Source organism: Coturnix japonica, chromosome 9, assembly GCF_001577835.2.
Source record: "Coturnix japonica isolate 7356 chromosome 9, Coturnix japonica 2.1, whole genome shotgun sequence".
Lineage (NCBI taxonomy): Eukaryota > Metazoa > Chordata > Aves > Galliformes > Phasianidae > Coturnix > Coturnix japonica.
This window is the reverse complement of record NC_029524.1, coordinates 18989137-19013064: the sequence shown is the minus strand read 5'-3', so window position 1 is coordinate 19013064 and position 23928 is coordinate 18989137. Positions and strand designations below refer to the sequence as shown.

At 37.3% G+C, this 23928-nt stretch overlaps 1 long non-coding RNA gene across 1 annotated transcript; it reads left to right on the top strand.

The window, feature by feature from the left end:
• Positions 1 to 3417: 3417 nt before the first annotated feature.
• On the top strand, positions 3418 to 23213 carry LOC116653861. Its single transcript, XR_004308439.1, has 4 exons — positions 3418 to 13366; positions 14257 to 14321; positions 17215 to 17372; positions 22691 to 23213. It is a non-coding gene; the product is annotated as an uncharacterized LOC116653861 (long non-coding RNA).
• The last annotated feature ends 715 nt before the right edge of the window (positions 23214 to 23928 follow it).

The window sequence follows — 23928 nt, the reverse complement described above, 5'->3', positions numbered from 1 at the left end:
CTAATTCATTTCTTCACAATGCAGAAAGACAGAGAAGTATGCTTTTCTCAAGGTTACAACCACCCTAATTCGTTCCAGGTTTCTGACTTGCAAGAAGTTACTCTTGCACATTCAGTGATTGATCACAATTTGCTGGAACAAGATAAAACTCCCCATCCATTCCTCGATTATGATTTTTAAATGGATTACATAGTGTAATCTGATATGTACATACTGCTCTTATATTTCAAGAGAATTAAATACTTGCACTTTAAAGGCATTAAAGTCTACATCTTGGCTTATATAAAAAAATTCTTCACATATCACACTCCTCAGGCATTAGAAGTGAATGTTCTTCAATTTATTCTTTCAGTAATTGTCTCTAGAAGTTAACTCCAAATTGAAAGCTCATGATATACATGTTGTATGTTGGGATTGTTTATCAGTATCTATTTCAGGGCCCTCACTGCCCCTGCTTTTATGGTGCCAAATGTCAGCTTAACTTTTGTCTCTGGTGTATTTGGTATTTCTGGTAAATACTGCTACAATGGAAAACTGAGTCTACATGCTTAAGGATAGTTGGGGATTTGTACCTAATTTCCTTTGTTTAAAAAGAAAAGGAACTTAAGTTCCTTTTTTTTTTTTTTTTTTTTTTTTTTTAAATCAATGCATGTTTTACATTTGTATGTATTTCATGGTGCATTGCTTTGTTGTACCTATCAACAGAGTACTTCAGACTGGGACTATATGTGCTGTTTGGGATCACACCACTTTACGTTGGGTAAAGGCTCCCCAGAGAGTACAAGCATTGTCAGAGAAAGGGTGGTTTGATGGACAGAGTATCAAATCTAGATGAGAGCAGAACTGGGGAGCAAGGGGGAAGAAATCTTATAGCAAGCATTCAGGAAAGAACATTATTTATTACAATGAAAAGGAAAACAGCTATGAAAAATGAGATGAAATTAGGAAAGAAAAATGGTACTCTGCAGCCATTCTTGCTGTAGCTAAAGATGCTTCAGTTTTCCTATTATCAGTCAGGAACAGTCTATGTTCATTTTAAATGTATAATTATTTTTGTTATAATAGTTTTCTATTTTATTGCATCATCTCCTTTACAGAACACACACAATATCATTACAGGACTCTTTTCAGTGCCCTGGATGAACAATATATTTACAGGATGGGAAAGTGTAGATGTCTGCCTTTCCTCCTTTGAATGGCACTACTGCCTGTGTACTGAATAAGCAGGGCTGACAGGGTTCACATTAATAGACCTTCCTTTTAGAGAGAGTGGTTGTGTGCATTTCTGATAAACAATTAAAAAAGCTTTTTTCCAGGTATTTCATTGTGCAATAATAGACAGTGAAGGTGGAAGGACTGGAAAATGACAAAGCGTTTACCATGTAGTGAGAAAGCCTATGTGGATCAAGAGGAGGAAATAATTGCTCCTTTTCTTTCAGTTTTTATTCAAGTCAAATGCATCAATGGATGTTGCTGTAAAAGAAAGGTGGCCAGCTTTCTTTAGCTCGAACAGAGGAACTCAACAATACTATGGAGCAAAGTGAGAAACATTAAATATGAATAGACTAATGAGCTCTGGGTGAGTGAATTGTGTGCAGAACTGTACTTATTGTCCAACAGCTTTTTGCATTGATTATATTGACTGCTTGTCTGTATCTAGAACTTAATGTTTTCCAGATGGTACTTAAGATATCCTTATTTATTGCTCCTCATCCAACATTTTGACTTCAAATGGAAAAACAAACCTGGTAGTCTGCAAGCTGAAGGTGTGGCGGGCCACTATACTGCCTTGGCTGACGTCCCTGCTATTCTGGGTCCTTTTGTGGCTTTTGAAAATCCAGAATGTAAGTACACACTTCCCAGCTTTTCCTAATTTTTTTAAAGCAAGACTTTTGATGGATTTCTGTAACTTCAGGAAATGAGAGAGGACAGCTGTATTTGAAATGTCTCCTATGAAAAAAGACTAGCTCTGCTTAAATATTTTGGTGTAAGGTAATTTCTTACGGCATGAGTCTGAGGAGCTGGGGTTACATGGCTTACATGGTTCCTTTCAGTGTATTTGCTACATAGACGCACGCACAAATGAAAACCCAAGTTGTCTGACAGATATATAAGAAAGACCTTTTCTGTCCCCAAATGTCCTTTAATTTGATAAAAGTAAAATAATAATAATAAATCTCACTTACTACCACCAGTCATGCCTAAATCACTGGGAGTACTTTATTAAAAGGAAAGACTGCTACAAAGTAAATTTAAGGCAGCAGAATTTAAGTCAGTTCTTGTGGGAATGGACTCCTGTTCCTTCCTTCAGACTGTGATTAATCTCTAAATAAATGAAACTACACAGGCATGAGACTTCAGAGGCTTCTGATTTTACAGTCTCTGAAGTGATCAGGTTAAATAGCGAGACAGAAGGTTTCCCAGGATCTACTTTTACAGACTGTTGTGTATCCTGCAGTTTGTTTCCCACCTGAAACAGTGTACGAACACTGAAATTTGTATTTTATTCCATATGATTTTCAGCACCGATGTTACAGTTGATCTGAATCACAGAGCATCCTTTAAGAGCACACTGTGGAGGGAACTCAAGGTACTGTAATGGTGTTGTAGTGGTGCTGCTGACAGCCATATATGCAGCAACTCTATAACTGTATAAACACATTTCTGCTCCTCTGCTGGGGAGAGGGACAGCTCATCAACATGTTTGGCCCAAATTCAGAATAACCTTTGTTTTTCTACTGCTCTATGGCATTTGGCAGACAAAAGAAGACTTGAAACTGGCTAATGCTGCCTTCATGCTCAGCATCTTGCTGCTGTGTGGGCTAGCAGGAGGTGTTTGGCCTGAGCAGACAGTCTGGTAGTGCTCATTGGGGTGGCCTTATGTATTCATATTCGAGGGGCAGTTGAAGCTTTGGTTTAAGATAAAAGTCAGGACTTGGTGACTCAAATTGCTACCCAAGCAGTATAAATTTAGAAAGCAGTCTATAATCCTCAAACCAGCAGATGTTTCCTATATTTGTTGAAAATGTCTGATGCACAGGCTGGAAAAGAATATGAAATACCTTAAGTAGTGCAGGTAATTGTGCCAAGTCTCATCTGATTAATATAGTTAATATCACCACTTCTTGGCTTACAATTATGGCCCATTCTCAAAAACAAAAGTCTTAATAGAAACTAGTGTACATGCAACATCTTCTGACAGTGGGTATGTAACAGTCTATTGAGGCTTAATTTATATTCCTGTCTTGAAGTGCTTATGAAATCTGAAGACCCAATGTAGTCATAGCAAATCCTTCCCAGAAAACAATAATTGTACATCACTAATTCAATCATATTTTAAAAAAATAAATAAAAAATCCAGTGAAAATATGTAAAGCAAAATTGAGCAAAGCTTTTTGATTTATTGCAGTTGCCAACTGTCTGAGATATTTTTCATCCTTAATCATCGCTGCATGAAATCAGGAATAACATGTAACTGATCTGCTAAATGAGTCAAAGTGGTGTGGTGCTCCTGGACACTAGATGAAAGCAGTGTTATGTGACAGAGCTGATCTATTTTAGCAGATTTTCTGTGTGGATTAAGACTATAAATCTGTTATATGGTATGTTTTGTTCCATTCAATATGCTTTGCTTCTAGACTGTATTTTTCAGCAGGCTTTCTATCACAGATGGTATCTGATTCATTCAGTCTAATGTGGTTTGTAGCCATTTGGCTATCTACTGAGCATAGATTTTTTTAAAAAATATATTATAATTTGTCGTTTTATGGGATTAATTAGACTCAGACAATTTTTCTATTGAATTATGTGATGGCTTTGTGTAACTGTGATAAGGGCTGAGCTGGCTCCATATTAAGAAAATTTAACTATCTAACCCTTAGGCGGTAGAAACAATACAAACTTCTAAGGGCTCCCCACATGGATTTAGTGCTTTAGACATCTGCTCCGATAGCAGCAAAGCCTGGATAAGTGACTAATACTGTGTCAAGGATTTAGAAACTTTTTTGCTTAAAGTTAGAGCACTTGCAACAATGAAGCTTCTAATCTGGTTCTTGTGTTGGAGGTGCTAGAACAATCTGAAGAAGGGCCGTTCTCAAGCTCATAACAAAATTGTTCTACATGCAAAACCTTGCTTACAAAACCTTGTTGTTTGTGTCCCAGGAGGATTATGATGAGAAAATATCTAATGCAGACAGACGATACTTCTGCCATGTGCAGACTGCAAGCATTTCTGGTGTCTCTTGCAGGAATAATGGTTTGTAGATCTCTTATTTTTATTATTATTATTTTTATTATTATTTAAAAAGGTGCATCCTGAAACAGGGTATGAAATAAGAAACGGTGGTATCAAAATGGATATAGCTGTATTGCTGTCCCAGGTTGCACCTAAGAACTTAAGTGAAGAAGGCACATCCTGTCTGAGTATCATCCCCAAGTTAATCATATCCTTCTAATGAATCTTAAAGTATTTGCAGTTGACCAGCAGTATGCTGGCACTGACAACAGCAAAATTACTGACTGCCTGAAAGAGAAGAAAGCAGATGAGTCAAAAGAATTAGATTAGATGTAGACTACTAATGAAATGGACAGACTCCTTCCTCCTTCCCATGGCTCTTCCTTACAGCACTTCTGGAGATGGCATCTAGAGCAACAAAAATCGAGCCAACATAATAGTACTGTAGAAATCATTAATATGCACAAGAAAATTCAACAAAATGCCTATTGTAAGGCTGTTGATTCCAGGGCTGCAAACTACAGTTGTGAAAATTAATGCATTTGCCTTAGTTCAAGCTTGGTAAATACTATGAAGAATTAGCAGTAATTCCACAGTTGTTACACTTGAAATTGCATTATAGTTCTGATTTTGTTACCTTCTATAACATGTCCAAAACCATAACAGATACCAGATTTTGGCATTAGATTTGAGATTAAGCGTTATTCCAGTCAGCTTTAAAATAAAGAAGCTAAAGTGTTTCTGAACTCCTGATAAATCCCAATATAATTAAATATACTGAGATATAAATCCGTCATACTAAGTTTAAAATATGGGACCATATTATTGTAGTTTACTGTCCTCTTATGATTGTAATTAATGATGTAATTACAATCAAGGTGGAGCTGAAGTAGTAATACTTCCAAGAAGCAGTGACCCTGATGAGCATTGTTATTCTATGGAAAACCTTGTTCACATATGGTTGCATAGAGTTTTGTCTGTCTAACTTTTGACAATGGGTTTGGCTAAAACTCGAAGATGCAAGACAGGTTGAAATAATACCCTCACTTTTCAGAAAGTTAAATAAGCAGGAGACTTGACAGCCCACATCAGGGCTGCCAACTCCAGCAATGAACCGGATTTAGAAGTTGTTATATGAAGAATCTGCAGGACATGAAATTTAAATGGTTCCTCTGAATAAATACCTTCTAAACTAGGTGTCTACATGGTTTGTTGAATTGTTCCCTTTTGCTGTTGTTTTGTTTTATGCGTTTGCAGTGACTTTCTTCTGCTCCACAGAAATAGCCTTTTAAGGAAGGTTTCTGTTCAGTGATTACTACAGCTCCTGCCTCCAAAGAGCCAAATTGCTAGGTCCAAGTGTGTCTGTGGAAATCATGATTGATAGACAAGGGAATAAACTCAAGTCTCCACCCTCAGTTAGGGATAACAGCTAGTCTTGAAAAGTGAATTGTTTGTTTTCAGAGACAGGAAGGGAGCAGTGTGCCAAGATAAACAGCTAGCTAATGTTTTCTGAATATTTGCAATGCCTAAGTGTTGTAGTACAGCTGGATTTTGGTAAATTTTTTAATTCTTGCTTAAATACTGAATTCTAAATAAAAGGTTATTAATGTTAGTACAGAAATATAATATAAAAAATATATACATGCATGAATGGAAAAGTCAGCAGAGATGGAGAATTATGAGACAATTATGAGTTACCGGAGGCAGTTAATTGTTGGTCAGTTTGCTACAATATTTGAAACAAAAGCTCATTCTCAAGCCCTCTTTGTAGCCTGCATTTCTCTCTCTTCTAAATAAGCACACTTTTCTTCTATGTAGATTTATGAATTGATCGCATGCTACTAAATGTTTTGCTGGATAAATTATTTAGCACATAGTTTTTTTGTTAGCATTTTCCCTGCTGTACAACCAGATGAATAACACCTGTGAACAAGATCTGTCTTACTATCAATCTGAACTTGATGATATGACTTCTTGTTGAAGTAACTCATATTGTTACATATGAAAGCAAATATGAATAAAATTGGTTACCTATTTGCTCCCATGAACTTCTCCCAGGGCAGTAGCTCTATTTGTTAGGTGCAAGGTCTATCTGCAAGGCTCAGTAAGAAAAATATCTGCTGCACAGTTATCCTTAAAATAACTTCAGGCAGGAGCTGTTGTGCAGAAGGACGTGACGTTGTGAGGGGAAAATCATGGTGGACAGATGCAGTGAATTAAACCCCTCCAAGAACCTCAAAAGCCATTTAACATTGTCAAAATACTCAGTCAGAGCACACTCTGAAAGCATCAGAAGAAGTCAAGTACCACATAATATTCTGTGCTCTTGAGCAAGGCAAGAATATACAAAAAAATGTATTATTTTCACCATTCTGAAGGGACAGAAAGATCCATGCTCTCAGCAATGTTGCAAAGTCTGATTTAGTTAAACTTGATATTATTTCAGTTGTGACACTCTTAAATATGTTTCTGTATAAACTATAGTTCTTTTGTTCTGCTGTATGTATATAAGTATATGCTCATACACAGGACTGGTAATACAACTCAAGTCTAAACTGAAAGACATAATTTGAAAAAAACACCCTTGGCCAATTACTGGTAATTATTTTAAACTTACTGTATAAACTGCAGCATTGTGTTATACATCATTTCAAAACTTATGCCTTCAAATAATATTCAATTCATAGGAAAGTTATTTTGTGTTAAAATATCCATGACATGCTGATACAGAAGTATCTGGGCTTTGCAAAGTGCTGACTGGCAAATCAGGGATAATGCAAAGTACATCCTCAGTTTCTTAGATTCATTGGCTTTATTGTTAGAAAACTATGTTAAATCTAATGCTGGCAGTGTGGCAATACCTGAAGAAAAATAAATAAATAAATAAATGTCCTCGTAAGACAAACTCTGATAAATTCTGTTTGACAGTGCAATATGAGATAGGAAGGGAACCAGTCTCACTTCCTCTGGCAACAATAACCAAGCACGGCACCTGCCAGAGAGTTGTGGCACTATTAAAAAAGAAGGGAGTATAGGATGAAATAGGTTCTCTGAATGAAAGGTTATATTTGAATTCTTCACTACAGTGCTGTATTCAGATCGGTCTCATTCCAGATTTTCATTAGAGCTTAGTGCTCAGGGCTTGGAGGGAAGTCAGAATAAAGCAGAGCTTGCTGGTCACAGGCAAGAAGTCCCTTCTGGGGGCAAAGGTATTGCCAATACCGCTGGGAAGCAGTGGGCTGGGAAAGAAAGGGATGAATGACAACTGGGGCTATTTGAGAGAGGGTATTAACAGCACTGGAAGAAAATTCTCTGTTGGAGGAGAAAAATAAGAGTGAGAGGATGTGAAATCTTTGAGTAAGTAGTGTCAGAAGGAAAACATAGCCTACTGGGAGTTCTAAGCAGGCAGTAGCACAAGACCACACCAATGGATGGACAGAACATCCCAATGGATTTATTCTCTTACGCCTAAAATACCAACACAAAGCACCAGAAGAAATAGAAGCATTAGTTTTTTTAAAAAATTAAATGTATGTATCAGTAAGGCAAGTTAAGCTGTAATAATCGGGTAAATGTTGACTTTCTAGAAAATTAGGGCTCAGATCTAACATTTACCCCCAGATGTTAGTTGTATCTTCTGTACCACCAATCAGAACACCAGTGCAATTTTATGGCCTAAAATGATCCAACAGAGATTGGGCTTTTGGCATTTGGGGAGGATGTCACTTGGAAACCAATCCTGAAAGTGGCATGGGAGCCCCATAAATGAATCTTTTATGGGCAGAGGAGGTGCTACCTCCTGAGATATTTAGCAATAAGGAGAAATTCAGAGTTATGCAAATAGAAGGGAGCAAACAGCCAGTCTGTGGATCTCAAACTATGTTTACAGAACCCTGGCAGGCAAAAACAGCAGGATGACAACCTTGAAAGAAAAAACTTTGCTTTTCTAAGGTCAGATGAAGCCATGCTGTTCTTTATGGCTTTGAATGATATAGGGGGGGGGGGTTTGGTAGAGCCAAAATTGCCTTGTGGTTTTTATTATTTCTTGATCTGATTAAAATATTCCTGTTCATATTGGGGAATGTTTTCTTTGGCATGTTCCTCACTCAGCACAGCCCCAGTGAGCCCCGCATCCAACGGTGTCCTGTGTGGATGAGCTTCCACCAGTGGGCATTGGGAACAGCCAAAGTTCAAACAGTCTAATTTTGTATGGATAGCATTGTTATGGCTGGTGCTAGGGACCCAGGGGGCCCTCACAAGTCTCCCAGTTCTATTTTATGGTAATGTTTTCTAAATTATTATTAAGGTGAGAAGTTCTTTGTCCATGCTGGTAACAAAGCACTGACAATGCACTCTACCCTGCTCCACTTGCCTAAGGAGATTAGACTTTGAGAGTCCTGGGGAAACCATGGAGACAATTTTTAGTCTCCAAATCTGTGATGGAAGTGTTTTTCCCTCCAGACCAGTGCATTCATTATTAAAAATGAATGGCAAGGGTTCTGCTTGCATGGAACCATTACTTTTGGTGTCACAAATAAAATCTAATTCCCAAGTATAATTATTGTTGTGCTTTAGGATAGTCTGGGAGGCAAATTGGTGTCCTGTACAGTCAGGTGTGCAAACTTACTGTATTTTCTGCTCTATAAAATTTGATGGAAGTCCTAATATTATAAATCTCATTTTTTCATTTCTAGGTAACTTAAAAGTATCCTTGAGTTATGTAGAATCTCATTCTTAGTTTTAATTCAGAAATGGACTTTTGGGAAAGATCTATCTATTTGGTTTACCCACTTCTTTATTATCTTCAGAGTATAGAATATACATCCCATTTTATATTTGAAAGTAGTTATTTTAGGGGCTCAGATAACTAAAAACCTATGTGGTTTTAAATCTATCTAGGTTGTACTATATTTAGACCATTTTCTTCCTGCAGGTGAATGACTCTGTGACAGATTTCAAACTAAAAATAGTTGCACAATACCTATCATAATAAAAAAATTATCACCGGACCTTGACATGGATCTTCTTGAGCCCTGACAGAGCCATGAGTCTGTAAGAGCAGCAGTAGATGTCCCAGAGGAACAGTGTCAAGTTCCGCTGGTATTAAACTCCATAGGCACAGAATGTCCTCACTGTGGTAAAAGGGCAGTAAATTGTGTGCAGGTGATCTCTGCTGTTGTGTTCCTTGATGACCCACACCATCTGCAGAATCAGGGAGATTGGCGACAGCAGCGATAAGTCAGATGATTTCAGTGCGTTCCCCCAGCTAAATGCTTTTCTGCTTCACCTGAGTTATTGCTTCATACTTTGAGGTGTTGTTTAGCCTAAATTCTGTCCCAGTTGTGTTGTTTTTCACACATTAAAAACAAAAAAAAAAAAAAAGAGTAGAAAAAATCTTCTCATAAAGAGTGATCAGACGTTGGATAGGCTGCCTAGGGAGGTGGTGGAGTTGCTTCCCCTGGAGGTGTTAATGAAATGTGTAGATGTTGTATTTAATGATATGGTTTAGTGGGCAATATTGGTGGTAGATGAACAGTTGGACTTGGTTATCTTGGAGGTCTTTTTCAACCTTTATGATTCTATGAAATAACCCATATGGATTAAAAGCCTTGTAAACAAAAATCAAATTGTTTTTGTCTTATAATCAGTGAAATCTGCCCATTGGTTTTAGATGCAGCTTGTTCATGAAAACTGACCCACAAGCTCTGCTGGAGGCTGGGAGATTATTATATGAAAATTTAATGAGAAGGCTATTTAACTTTTTTTTTGTTGGCATCTGTTGGCCACTTGACTAGTTGGCTTATTCTGCCTGAGTCATTACAACCTTTGCCTTATAAAAGTTTCCCCTTTGTATCCTTGATACTGTTGTCATTTTCTTTGTTATTGATGGTGGTGCTGTTTTTAATGAATGTCCATTAAAATGAATTCTGTATAATTTTAGCACATTTATATGCATGCAAATATGTACACGTAGATGAAATTTTACTGTAAGATAAATGAAATGTGAAATTGCATTGTACAGACAAACATGGCTCATTTTTGTAGTGAAAGGATTGCTTTACACTGTGAAGAGCATTTGTTTTTCAAAATATAGTGAATTCTCTCATTTCCAACAGAAGAATAAGATAAGTGGGCAGAATATAACAGGATCTTCCTGTAATGAGATTGTTTTCCTCTTCCACTCAGACCTATTAGCGTTAAACCCTACACTGCACCTTTCCAATTGCCGGACTGATTGAATAATGCAAAATTTGATACCAGCACTCTGCATTGCTTAATCTCCTTGTTTCTTTTCTAATTCCTGAAGATGAGAGATGCTGTGTTTATTGTCAAGTTTATTGCCAATTTAACCCTGTGAAGAACAACTGGATGAGGTATCTGCAGTGTGTGCACATGGGAATTACAATATCTTCATATGCAATATTTTCTATAGAAATCTGCTGGTATACCTTGCAATATATCTCCTGCACCCAGATGGCAGTAACATGCTCTTTATAACTGTGGACAGTGCTTTGCCTCATAGGTTCAGAATTCTTGAATATATTTATTAAGATTATGCAAGCTACTAAAACACAAACATCACCCACAAACTAATAATTGTAAGGCAGCTTAATGATCTTGTAAAGGCTCAGTTAAATACAGCTGTGTATTTTCATCCCATAGAAGTGGAATAATTTGGTGAGTCCAATTTATTATTTTATGATTTTTAAGAGGAAGATCTTTCTAATGTTTGGGGTTGTAATCTATCCTTGTGGGATTTAGGTTTAATTATCTGCTTTTAAACAGGATTTCTTTTATCATCTCCAGTAATTTAGCTCATATCTGCACTAAGCTTGTTTCTATTTGGTTTTGGAGATCTCAGTTTTAATGGGTGCCCAGGTAAGGAAGAAAATATTTTTGAACCTCTGAAGTGCTGAATACCTATGAAATATCACTTGTGTCATCACCATCCTGGGATCTGGGAGGTGTCTACATAGTTTATAATGGAAATTTGAAGTTCTCAACTGTATTATTTAATGTCTGGGAGAAGAAACCTGGTGATGACAAAAATAAAGAGGCTACATTTTATTTCCTGCCCATAATTTTCGATTGAGAAGTAGCAGGGAGATGGCTGTAGCCTTGCCTTTACCATAGGAAATGACTTATCCTTCAGCTGTACTGAAGTCTTGCCCACAGACACCATGAGGAAGCTTGGTACCTGTCAGGGGAGTGCCAGGAGCTGCAGTGATGCACAGCCATCTATGTTTGCTTTGGCTAATTGCAACACTCCCAGTCAGATTGCAAGAAAATTCCTTGCTGTTGGTTTCTCGTAATGGGAATCTAGGTAATGCATTGTTTGGCTTGCAAAATATTTAGAAATACTCAAGAGCACTATGTTGGTAATGAAAATATTTTGTATTTCCAATGGGCTGGATGTTGGAGATAGGATCAACTATTAGTATTACATGCACATAGATTCTCTGAAAGCGAAAAGACCCTGAGTTGACTACTTTGGCAGCCAGTTTGCCTCTGAGCCCAATATTGCATTGAACAACCCTTTAAAATTCAGTTGTGCTTGTATATTTTAATCCATTTTCAGAGCATTAAGCAACGATTGTGTTCCCGGCTGGGGACTTTGATTTGCGATGGTCATTTTAGGTAACCATATGCTATAGCTGCTTAAAAAAACTCATATATTGTGCTAGTTCAGTCAGATACTTCTAAAATTAAATATAGGATCTTCTTTTTCATAGGTTTGGTGCTAAAGTCACCAAAATTACTTTTTAAGCAATCTGAATACTATTGCTTGAATATGTGTTTTCCAACCTGTAGCATAATGAAGATTCAAGAATTTGAATGGGGTAATAAGTAGCTTAAAAATTGTGTAAGATGGGCAAACAGATTGTTTGTTCTTGACCATTATAGAAAATCAGCAATAAGAACACACCTCTGTGTTTCTAGCAAAAAATAATGTAACAAGGGTGTTTTACACATAGGCTGGGAAACTCACACCACTTTAATTCATGGCTGAGTTAATCAGTGCTAAGTGTTATGGATAAAGGGAGAAATGGTCTTTTCCTCTTGCAGGGTCCTTGAGGGCATGGAGAGACCCTCTTTGACAGGGTGTGATTGTTTTTTCTTCTCTTCACTATTGCAGATAGACAGCTGGGAGAACCAAGGAAGAGCTCTCTTTTGCCTGCTTCGAGGAGAAAGTCATGAAGTGGATTATCTCACCTGATAAAGATTCACAAGTTTCAAGGCCACTATTAAAACAAACAAACAAACAAAATCAATGCCATAAGCATAAGTAACAAAGGCACATTTGGAGAGCAGCAGTGAGATGATCAATCATTGATGACAAATCCAAATTTTCATGTTAAGATGTGCAAAAGCACATTGTAGACATCTGTTCTGTGTGCAAAATAAACAGCAGACACTTCGTTTCTCAGCTTTTTTCAGATGAGTAATCTGCTGGAAATTGAGCAGAATTACATGGAATATAGTCATTTTAGTATACATAATCTAGAAAAGAATAGATCTCTAAACAGATGAATTCATAAATTATGTATTTTTGACATTTAAATACATCATGGGGACCCTATAAATCAAGCTCTCTCTGCATTTACCATGCATGCAAAACACTTTCAGACCTTGCTGATTTCAGTAGGCCAGAATCTCTTGTTCCACAGCATCTAAAACAGAACTGCAAAACTTCTACCTGCTGCACTTCCTTTAGCATCATTTAACTTCAGCATTGTTTCAAGCTTGTGCCCCTCTGCCCAACCTGCTGCTATGCTGTTAAACCATTTCACTGTTGAATTTTAGTTTTCTAAACTAACTTTTCTTGTTAGGTGTCCGTTTTTTAAATGTTTAATCTCAGTGTGCATGTTTAGAGTAGTTAGAACCATTCTCTCTCTATATATATATATGTGCACTATATTTATATGTATTTATGTATGTTTATATTAAAAACTATTTTGCAAGTGTTGCAAATATAAATTTATGTATCACTGAAGAGATAAGAAACATTTATATAGATGCTGCTGTTATATACAGGTATGGAGGTGAGAGGAAGAATGGCTGTAAGCCCTCCCATTGCCGTGGTCCTTCTGGTGATGCCCTCAGCCATCACATGCAGAATCCATACAAAAGGTAGGCTAGTCCTGGAGATTATTTCAACTGGCTCAGGATTTTCTACAGTTTTCATTAAAGGTCTGAATGCAGCGGGGTTTTGATTTCCTTTTCTGCAGCCATCTGTAAGACTTGTGAGAACAGCTGCTCCTAACGCGGGTGCCAGCTCCTAGATTTCCTGGGAGAGAAGCTAACGAGGTTTATGGAGGTCTGTCTTTTAGATCAACCAAAGATTGTCACTGGTTATTGCTTTATTAAACGGGTACTACATTTATTAAAAATTAGTAGATAAACACTTGGAACAGAGCAATGCGCAAAACAGTGTTATGTAGAGGCTGAATATTCCCACAGGAAAGAACTAGTATTAGAAAAGTATGTGATGAAGAGAGTTTCTGATCATATTTTTTATAGGTTATTCATGATTTTTTTAATGGAAGAGAGAGCAGAGGCAAACTGAATACGCAAGAATACCTAAATACCAATAAGCAAGAGTATTCAGAACTGGTCTAAAATGAATGAAAAGTGTGTCACATTAAACTGTGATAGTCATTCAGACAACAGGGATATTTATTTGGAGTTAATTCAGACAAGACCAAATGGACTTGTGTATTTGAACAATTTAACTAATTTTAAAGTTAAACCTCAAGTGTTGACTCATTGCCTAAGAACAGAGCATCCTCGTGTGAGAACAGCTTGGTTCATCACCTGATTTTCCTTACAGTCTTTTCAGATGTCTATCTATAAAATGATGCTGATTCCTTAGTTCTGGTTTGGTTTTGTTTTGAAAGACATTTTCAGGCAAAGTGCTTTGCTTTATAACACCTCTATTTATTCATTTGTTTATTTGTTATTTTATTTATGTTCATTTTCTTTTATTCAGGCAAACTTTTTTATGGCTCTCTCCAATTTAGGTATTATCCCAGTTTTCTTCCTGGTTCCAGTGATCTTTGTTATTAGTGTTTCAGACCACCAAGTGGTAAGTTGAGGTTATACATTTCTGTTAGTATGATGCTCCAAACTACAGAGCTTAAAGATGAAACCAAAAAGAAAAGATACTTCATCTTCAAATCTTGTTCATGCTCAGGTGATATAAGCTTCTAGGTTGATTGTCCCACAGTTAAGAGTCCCAGTTGCTTTTACCATCACCAGGCCTAGTTATTGAAATCCATTAAGTCTAATGGCAGCTCTAATTTTCATTGCTGCATGTTTAAGTAGTAACAACAATATATTTGTCAATGCACTATCAGAATAATTCACTGATTTGTTATGTAATTGTATTAGTTTGAATCAAATATACTGTACTTTAAAGAATTCATACGTATTACAATTTGACATTTAATTTCTGTTGGTCTTAAGAGAAATACATAGACAAAGAACATTCATGAACATTCTGTCTATTTTAATCAAAATTCTCATCTAGAATGGACAAATATATTTCCTGAATATAGCTGAAATACAAATCATAGAAAAGAAAGTAATATTCTTTTGAGTGCTTTGTAATCCAATCACTTTTGTCTTAGAACCCTAAAAAAAACTTATATTTGGATTATGAGATAGGAATTGGAAGAGAATTTTTTGTATATTTTTTTTTACCATCCTCTTCAGACTTTAATGCTAATTTTCTCTCATCAATCACTCATAAAATTATCTTAGAAATAGTTGTAACAAATCTGTATTTGATACTGAAGTTGCCCAGAGGCTTGGAAATGATGCAATGGAGGCAGTTTCCCAAAAGGAAAGAAACCTTTTTCAAATAGAATTTAAAGGTCAGACTGCTTCAGAAATATTTTAGCTATTAGTAGAGATGCTTAAAAGCTCGAAAGAAAAATCTGAACTGACATCCCCAGTTTGCAGCCTGTACTACAGTCCGTTTTAAGATGGTCTCAGTTTCATTAATTTTGAGTTGGACATGAAGCTTGAAGGAATGATGCAGACAAATAATTAGTCTGCCCATAATCTTGAATGTGAGAAATTGAATTTTTGGGAAAAAACAGTTTTTATGCCTGTGTAGGAAACTACCAATATGGCGTCATGTGCCATATAAGATCACTGGTTTTCATAATTTGTAGGGAACTGAGCAGAGCACTAATTACACAGGTGTGGAAAGCCCAAATGTCTATTTTTCCACAGCTGGTGTTCTGTAACACCATTTTCTCCAGAGACATGTGAAATTATGCTGTTCTTGAGGTTGAATTAGAAGTCCTCCGGGGATTAGACACATTGTCTGAGAGTAAATGAGAAGATAGCACAGGCTTCTTCTCCAAGAGCAATGGTCTAAGGCAAATAGGCTGTCCAAGTTTGCTGGCTCAAGATTAAGAAGAATTAATGCTTTAAGAAATAATAACGAAAAAGTAATGCAAATAAACAACTTCTTGAAAAAAAATCCTTTACCTGTAACTAGAATTAGATCTACTTCAATGAGCCTGAACAGCTTCTTTTGTTGTTAATGCCTACCAACTTATTTAGTTGCTAATACTTGTTAATTCCATTTTTATCAGCACAGAAGAAAACCCAAAGCCCATCAGAAAAACACTACCCATAGCCACATAAATTCCCTTAATATCCATTTCAAACTTGTTACTTCAAACACAATGGATATTAGTATGAAATAAGGAATCTATGTGACAGTCCTGAAAAATGTCAACTACCCACTGCTCAGCTGCTCTTGGTCAAATAAATGTTCTGGATCTCTAATAACAAACATTGGAGATGGAAATTTGAAAGGCAGTGGAAATCTGTGGCAGGAATGACTGGTTAAACCTCTGACTACAAAGGAAAGCCATAGGCATGGAGGTGGTCACACAGCTTGGGCTTACTCTTCAGTGCAGAGCACTCGGTGCCCTGATGACAAAGGAAATGGAGGATGTTGTTTGCAGTAGGCTTCTGACCTGTAACCAGGTGAGGGGGTTCTTGCATTCTAGTGACTTGGATTAAGATAATTGAGTAAAAAAAATTAATTACCTATTGAAGGCAATAGAGGACTCTATATCCACATCATATTCTGCAATTGCAGAACCATTTTTTCTGGCTTTTCAGAGTTACTGTGGAGCCAAGCCTACTATGTCAGCATCTTATTTGTCAGCTTTCTTCTGTTTCTCAAAGTAAGGCATCCTCCTAATATGAATCTTGGAAAGAAGTGAACAGATCACAGAACTCCCATAATTTCATCACACTGCAATAGCTCTTTTATTTTGAGAAAAGCATACAGCCTTTATGTTGACATGATGTGGAAAGGTTCCTCTGAACAAGATTCTGCTGACTTTCTTATAAATAGTTACAGATTTGTTTCACACTTTCTGTATTCATTTTGTCTATTTGCTTTATCATGTTGCAAGAAAATGCAATCACCTGCCAAAAGCATGCATCCAGGAGTGTTTTCAGATGATTTAATGTTATCCTTTTCCTATTATTGTTTTCTACTGCCAGACATTATAAGCAAAACTGGCTCTATTCACTGGTACTGACAATATTTTCTATGCACATACACTCAGTTTTAGGATTACAAAGGCATGGTATTATCACGTCCTAGATTTAGCTGTGTTTCACAGTCCTTGCATAAATTCCTTTGGCATTTTCAAAGCTGGGCAAGCTCCACTCTTCCTAAACTGAGGTGAAACAGGACCATGGCCAGGTTTGAGATTCTTGAGCTACTTCTTGCAGCAAAACACCGAATGTACTCTTGCAAAGGTGGTTAGGTGGAAATAATATTTTCCAAAATATACTAGGATTTTTGTACATGAAGACTTCATATAGGTATAACCACTGAGCTACTGAGATTAACAGGGCTGTGGATAGAGACATGCACATTAATGGCAGAAAAACAGAAGTATTTTGGCTGAAATGACTCCTCGATATTTTTTCTTTTGTAGATGATTCCACAGTGATATTCTGTGCTAGCTGCTGGCTGGAAACAATAGATGCAACATGGGAGCTTAAAGAAGAGAGATGCTGGGAAGCCATCATACTTTTCCTGGCTGTTCCATATCACCTTACTCTGTTTGGAGAGATGGTGGTCCATCCCTACTAAGTAAGTTTCTCAGAAGTCAGATCAGGCAACTCTGTTTATAATCTGGAATTTCTTCAAGTTCCAGAAATCTGAATGGAATTGTGGGTTACTGTCTATTCATAGAAGCAGTGCAACAGGGTATCAATAATGAGCATTATTATGCAAAGAAAATTACTGACCCAAACCTTCAGCTAAATTTTAACATACTTATGAAAATTTCTCTTTACAGTCATTGTTAAGGGGGAATGATTTTTAAACTGAGACAGGGGAGATTTAGGTTAGATATTAGAAGGAAGTTTTACACCCAGAGGGTGGTGATGCACTGGAACCAAGGAGGTTGTGGATGCCCCATCCCTGGAGGCATTCAAGGCCAGGCTGGATGTGGCTCTGGGCATCCTGCTCTGGTGGTTGGTGACCCTGGACATAGCAAGGGGTTGGAACTGGATGATCTTTGAGGTCCTTTACAATCCAGGCCACTCTATGGTTGGTATCAGATTATTATAATTTTGTTTCCTATCCAGCTGACAGACTATGGACCTTAGAAAAAATATTTGCAATAGTATATTCAACACATTACACATGTAATATAAATTTTATATATATCTCACTAATCTTAGAACTCGTGAGTATAGGGTTTTTTTTATGAAATATATGTAATTTCTCTCAACTACAAGATTAGAGAAGAGCGTGGGTCTGAACTTTATTTACAGTTGTGTGCGCTCAGCAAATTATCACATTTTCTCTGTTCCGCATAATCAGAAATGAAGCTGTATGCAGTTTGCTTACAGTTAAGTAGTGAAGGTTATAATAATATCTTTGCAAGTTTTACTTGTAACAAGAGGACTTAGTGTCAGATAAACGCTCTGTCATGAGACAAATAAAACCTTTTTTTTTGCTAAAAAACAAAGCTGAGGAAGCAAAATTGCACAATAAACCTCCCACAGTCAATAAGCAATAAGTAACCTGTCAAACATAAGGAAAAGAGAAAAAAGTTAAGCAATGTTGGCATCTACAAACATCTACTGGAGCAACAAGGCATAGCAGCAAGAAAATTAATGCCAACACCTCTTATAGAAATTACCAGCCACTTCAGTTCTGTTTCTTGCAAGTAAATGTCAACTGAGTCACGGATGGCAAACACCTTTGTAGCTCAAATATTAAAATGACTTTGTGGGCAAATGCCTCAAGCATAGGAAGAAAGGTACTAGACTTAGAAATGAGTATCAGTGAGGAAGGTATTAATGAATAGCAGCTGAAGGGCAACATATAAGTTTGGGACTTCATTCTTATGTGCAGGCACCCAGGTTGTGTTATTCTCATTTTAGGTAAATTGCTGGCTGACAGGTGGAACCACCTCTGCTATAAATTACTGGACTCACAGGCAAGTTGGATATCTACCATGGGATCATCCAACACAGAGGAGTTAGTTTGTGTTTACGCTGCTGTACCCAAGCTGGGGGCTGGTTCCCAGAATTACGGAGTCTTATATAAAACAAAATTTTCTCTTCATTAAGTTCCATGTTGACTGTCACAGATCCTCCCTATGAATCCTTTCTAATTGGTAACTTGTGAGGGCGGGTTAGGACCCACAAAAGGCATTTACCCTAATTCATCTGCTGCTTTGTAAGGCTTTTATTAGGCTTCACAAATTTGACTTTCATCTGCGTTTTCAAGCTTCATTCCCCACTGGTATTTTTCCCTACAAAATGTTGGTGATGAATATTCACAATCCCTGGTGAGAGCTGTGCCAAAGACATCCTTCAAAACAATACAGCTGTAGCCAGAAAGCTGTACAGTGGGTGAACTGTTCTCAGTTCATATGCATCTCTTCCATCTCAAACCTTCATCCTATTTAAGTGCTTCAGCAAGAGGTAGCAAAGAATCGTTTTCCCCTGGAAATCAAAGACAGAGGACTTGAAGGAGGAAAAGTGAAGTATTGTAAGCAATCCAGGAGGAGCAAACCAGGGCCCATTTATGAATCTCCTCCCGTAAGGATGGCTGAAAACCATTATCTTGTGAGAAAACTCTGGATGTCTGAAAAGTCTTCTGATATGACACGTTGTGTCTAATTTAGGTGCCTTCTGATAGGGTTGGCTGCACGTGGAAATAGGGGAAAGAGTAAATGGATAACATTCTACTGCCAGAAAAGGCTGAGGCTTCTGGAAGATTGATATGTGTAGGACCTGTGTGTTCAAAACACCATTAAAATCATAGTAAACAAATAATCACAGAGTCACAGAATTATCAAGGTTGGAAAAGACCTAGAAGATCATCCAGTCCAACCATCACCAATACTTCCCAGCTAAATCATATCCTTCAAATACTTGTTTGGGTCCCTGACCTACAACAAGGCGAGATGGATGAAATTTATTGTCTTTAATTATTGTGAGCCAATGTCATCCATAGTATAATCAAAACTGTGTTAGAAATTGTTTGCCGCTTTTCACTTCTCTGTATGTATGAGTCTATATAACAGAATTCTCATAATACCTTAGAGGAAAAAAAACACATCAGACAAGAAATAAACGTGTCTTCCTCTTTCATCTAAATTTAACTAGAAAAGTAGTCACAAAAAAATTAGACGTGCTGAACTATCCATAGGAGATTCCAATCCATTATTAGCCTACTCACCCTGTTACTTATCTTCAAACGCACACACCACCAACAGAAAGGATTTAGGTTACATTTAAGTAATCCAAATCTTGTAGGTAGTGGGTTTTAGTGAAACTGGAGCACTTGTTACTATAATTTAACTACAAAAACACAGCATTTAGTGAAGTAAGAGGTCTGACTTTAATGCACAAAAGCAGGGAGTTTTGTGGCTATATCAGTAAGGCTGAAGTGTCAGTCTGGATTTTCAGCCTTAAGTCTGAATTTCCTTGGTTTTGTGGATTTGTCAGATGTTTAACAGAGCTTAAATGTAAACTTTCTACTTGACGACATTCAAACCTCTACAATACAGCCCTTTTAAAGAAGAGGAAAAAAAAACACACACACAAACCAGGAAGAATAAGTAGAATGCTTGTGTGCTCCAAAGAGATTTAACTTCGCTGTGCCTCAGTTTCCCAAACAAGAACCTGAAGAGCATATGTACAGATCTCAGAAATATCCTCACTTATGAGTTACTGTGTAATGTGAGTGAAGTGGTTTAGCATGCTCGAATGCAGAGTGTTACCAAACATTTCAGACGGGATTTTAATTGCCAGTGACCAGAGAGGACCTCGACACAGAGTACGTGTCAGCGCAGTTCATCCCTTCAGAACATCTTCAATTAAAGTTGCTCAAGGATAGGAGCTCTCAGATTATCATTCTTGCCAGCCTGTTAAAGAGTGATAAAGGAAAAGGGGGACTGCACTTCTGCAAAATGAATATTGGATTAGAGGAAATATGTCTTGTTTTACATGCTTTGCACAAACTGCAATTTTCCAAATTTTCCAGGTAGTCCAAATTGTTTTCAATACAATTTCCTTTGTAAAGTGCACTACGTGGAAGGAGGAAACATCACTTCATGGAGAAGAAATGCGTTCTTGAGTGCCATAAAACCACATTGTACTCTGAAAATGAATTCAACAATTACTGGGCTACAGCACACTTTTACATTTATGACTTTGGAGGGGAGCTCAGAGTTATCATTTGTGCATATTCTCTTGACAGCATGCCCTGAGCTGCTCAGCCACTGATTAACAGAGGTTACTGTGAGGGTCCTACCAATTAATAAAAATAAAAATCAAAATTCAGTTGTCCAGACGTCGTAGATGGAGCTGCATTTCTGATGACACATTCATTAGTCAGAGCGCTCTCAGTTACTACTTTCTATGTTACATCACGCTTGCTTGCTGAGATAGATTATGAAGACAAAGTTCACTCATTGGTGGAATAAGTTACTCTAATTTGAATTAGAAATGGATGACATCCCATTATTTAGCTTAAGTTAAACTCAGGAAAATATGCAATTAAAAGTGCTACGTTACCTATACAATTTAAATCCTGAATTGCCTCTAAATATCTAGCTCTGCAAGGTAATATTTGGACCATGTATGGGAACATAAAAAATAACCACTGAGGGTGACTAGACAGTAAATGATACAGAGAATATTAAAAAGAATGAGAAAGTCTTTTATTCCAGTGGAAATCTAATAAGCAAGTACCAAGAAGGACTGTGTCTAATGAGAACTGATGTAGGCGTTGAAATACATCACTGATTCACTCACATGCAAAACTTTACTTATTTATCATAATTTATCAGAAAAGCTATAGAGAGGAAGTCCCAAGGCACTGGCAAGGTAATGATGCGCTGTGAGATGTGGAACCCCTGCATGTTCTCATGAGCAGTGCTGCTGCATACGGGTGTGCCAGCAGTGCCTGACCATCCGGGGCAAGATGATGACTTGTGTTATGAATGTTTCTTTGGGAAGTTCTTTGCAGATTTATTTCCTACATCCAGACATAGTCCTTCAGTTCAGGAGATTATTGCTTGTCTAAAACTTGAGAGTTACATTAATTATTCAGTGTTAACTATTTGTGGATAAAATCTTTACTTCCTTGTTCATATTTTTTATATGTAATGACAGAATGGTGCTCTTTGGTGCCAATAAGTGCATGTATTTTCTCCTGCATTGTTCACTGTGATGAATGACAGACATTGTCATTCTTTATACTTTCCCTTCCAGATAAAGCGCATTTATGATTATCTTTGAGCAGATAGAAGCTTGTGCACACATTCTGTGTACAGACACAACATAATAGTTAAATGCTTCATGGACCTTTAAGACCTGTTACTTGGTGCATAGCTGGATATGCAAGAGTTGGCTCAGTGGATGCTAATTTGAAATCACTGCTCTCAATTTTCTAACAGTAAGCAGTCAGCTAATCTCACAAACATCAGCCTTTGCAGAAATCTTCCATATATTTCCACTGCAAACTAGGAGTTTAATAAGCAATTAGTTGCTGAAATGATGCATAGCTATCTGCAGTCACCATTTAAAGACATTGCAACAAAATCAGTTTGGAAGAAAAAAGTTGAGTTGGTGAATATTTCTAAGTGAAACAAACAAACAAAACCAAGCCATTTGTTGGGAAGGACAGCAACATAGCACTCTCCCACCACTCCTTGAGGAGTGGTGATGGGACACAATAAAAAGACAAACACCAGCATCATTTTGGCCTGCAGAGGATGGTTTGAAGTAAATAAAGCTTCCCAAAGACTTACATTCAAGGTCTGGTGAATTCTCTTTTGTGACACTTATTTTTCTGCTGTAACCTCTTCTCCTGTTGTCATTCTATCTCAGCTTTACCTCTCTTCCTGCTGAGCCTTATCCCAGTGTCCCCTTCTCTTCCAGGTGACAGTTTCTCTTTGCAGTCAATGTGCCAGACCCCAAGATACCAGAGGTTGTGCTTGGGGTCCTTCCCTTGCTGAGAAGATAAAGTGGCAACTCTTATGAAATCCCACCCTTGCTTCTCCAGCTGGTATGTGTCACTGTGGTGTATTGTTGTACTGTAAGAACATTCAAAAAGCTTTGCCAAATTGGCGATGTCCTCCCTTGTTCACAGCAACTGGGAAGAGGACGCATGACAATGTTTCCCCTTGTTGCTGTCTGGTTGCTGGTAGACATTTAGCCAAAGAGTTAAGGGAGTTTGCAATAGGTGTTTGCCTGTTCAGAAGGAGACAGAAAAATTGTTCTGGCTTCAGTTTAACCAGTAGAAACAAAATACATTTTTCTTCCTCCACAACTATGAGAGCTGAAGTCCAGGAAAGGTGTGCCTTTGCAGTAAATCCACCAACTCGTATATCTTTCCTGATCGTGCTTGGAAATATTTAGTAGCTTTGAAATACTTTGAAATACTTTTCATGTTGTTCCAAAAATGCCAGAGGTCTGCATTTTCCTCTCAATGCTTAGCTTCTGCTCCACGAGGCAGTGGTTTATACATAGCTCATTAATAAGCAGAGTCTTTGATTTGTTTCCCTTTGCCAAGGAGTAATGGAAACTCTCCATTGACCATTACAAAAGGATCATTAAAATGTGGCCTTCTGTATATTTGCATTCAAATCTCTAACTGCCCTCAATTAGGCTTATCAACACTGACTAATCCTGCCCATTCTGCAGTGTAAGTGTTCTGATTTTGAAAAAGTATTTAAAACAGTCTGGCCAGAAGTGTTTGGAATGTGTTTCTATAGAAAGAAGGGGAATGCTAAGTAGCTCTGACTGTAGACATCTTCTTGCTAAAGGCAGTATTATCTATTAGACCCATTAGGTACTTGTTGATGCAAATTGCTATGGTCTTTAATGCCTCTTGGATTTCCTGAAAGTTCATTAAAATTAAGGTACTAGCTTTATCTAATTAAGCAACCAATATCCATCTCTTTCTTTCAGTTTGTCTCCTGTTAGTCTGGTTTTAAAACCGAGACTTCCTTTGAAAGCTCTTGATGACATTTTCACATTTTTTCCTCATGTCCCTAACTATATTTATCTGATCTTCTGGTCAATCCTTTAGGGCTGAATCTTGTGAATCCATTATCTAGTCTACACCACTAGAATACAATTCAATAATTAATACCATTCTAAATAAATAAATAAAT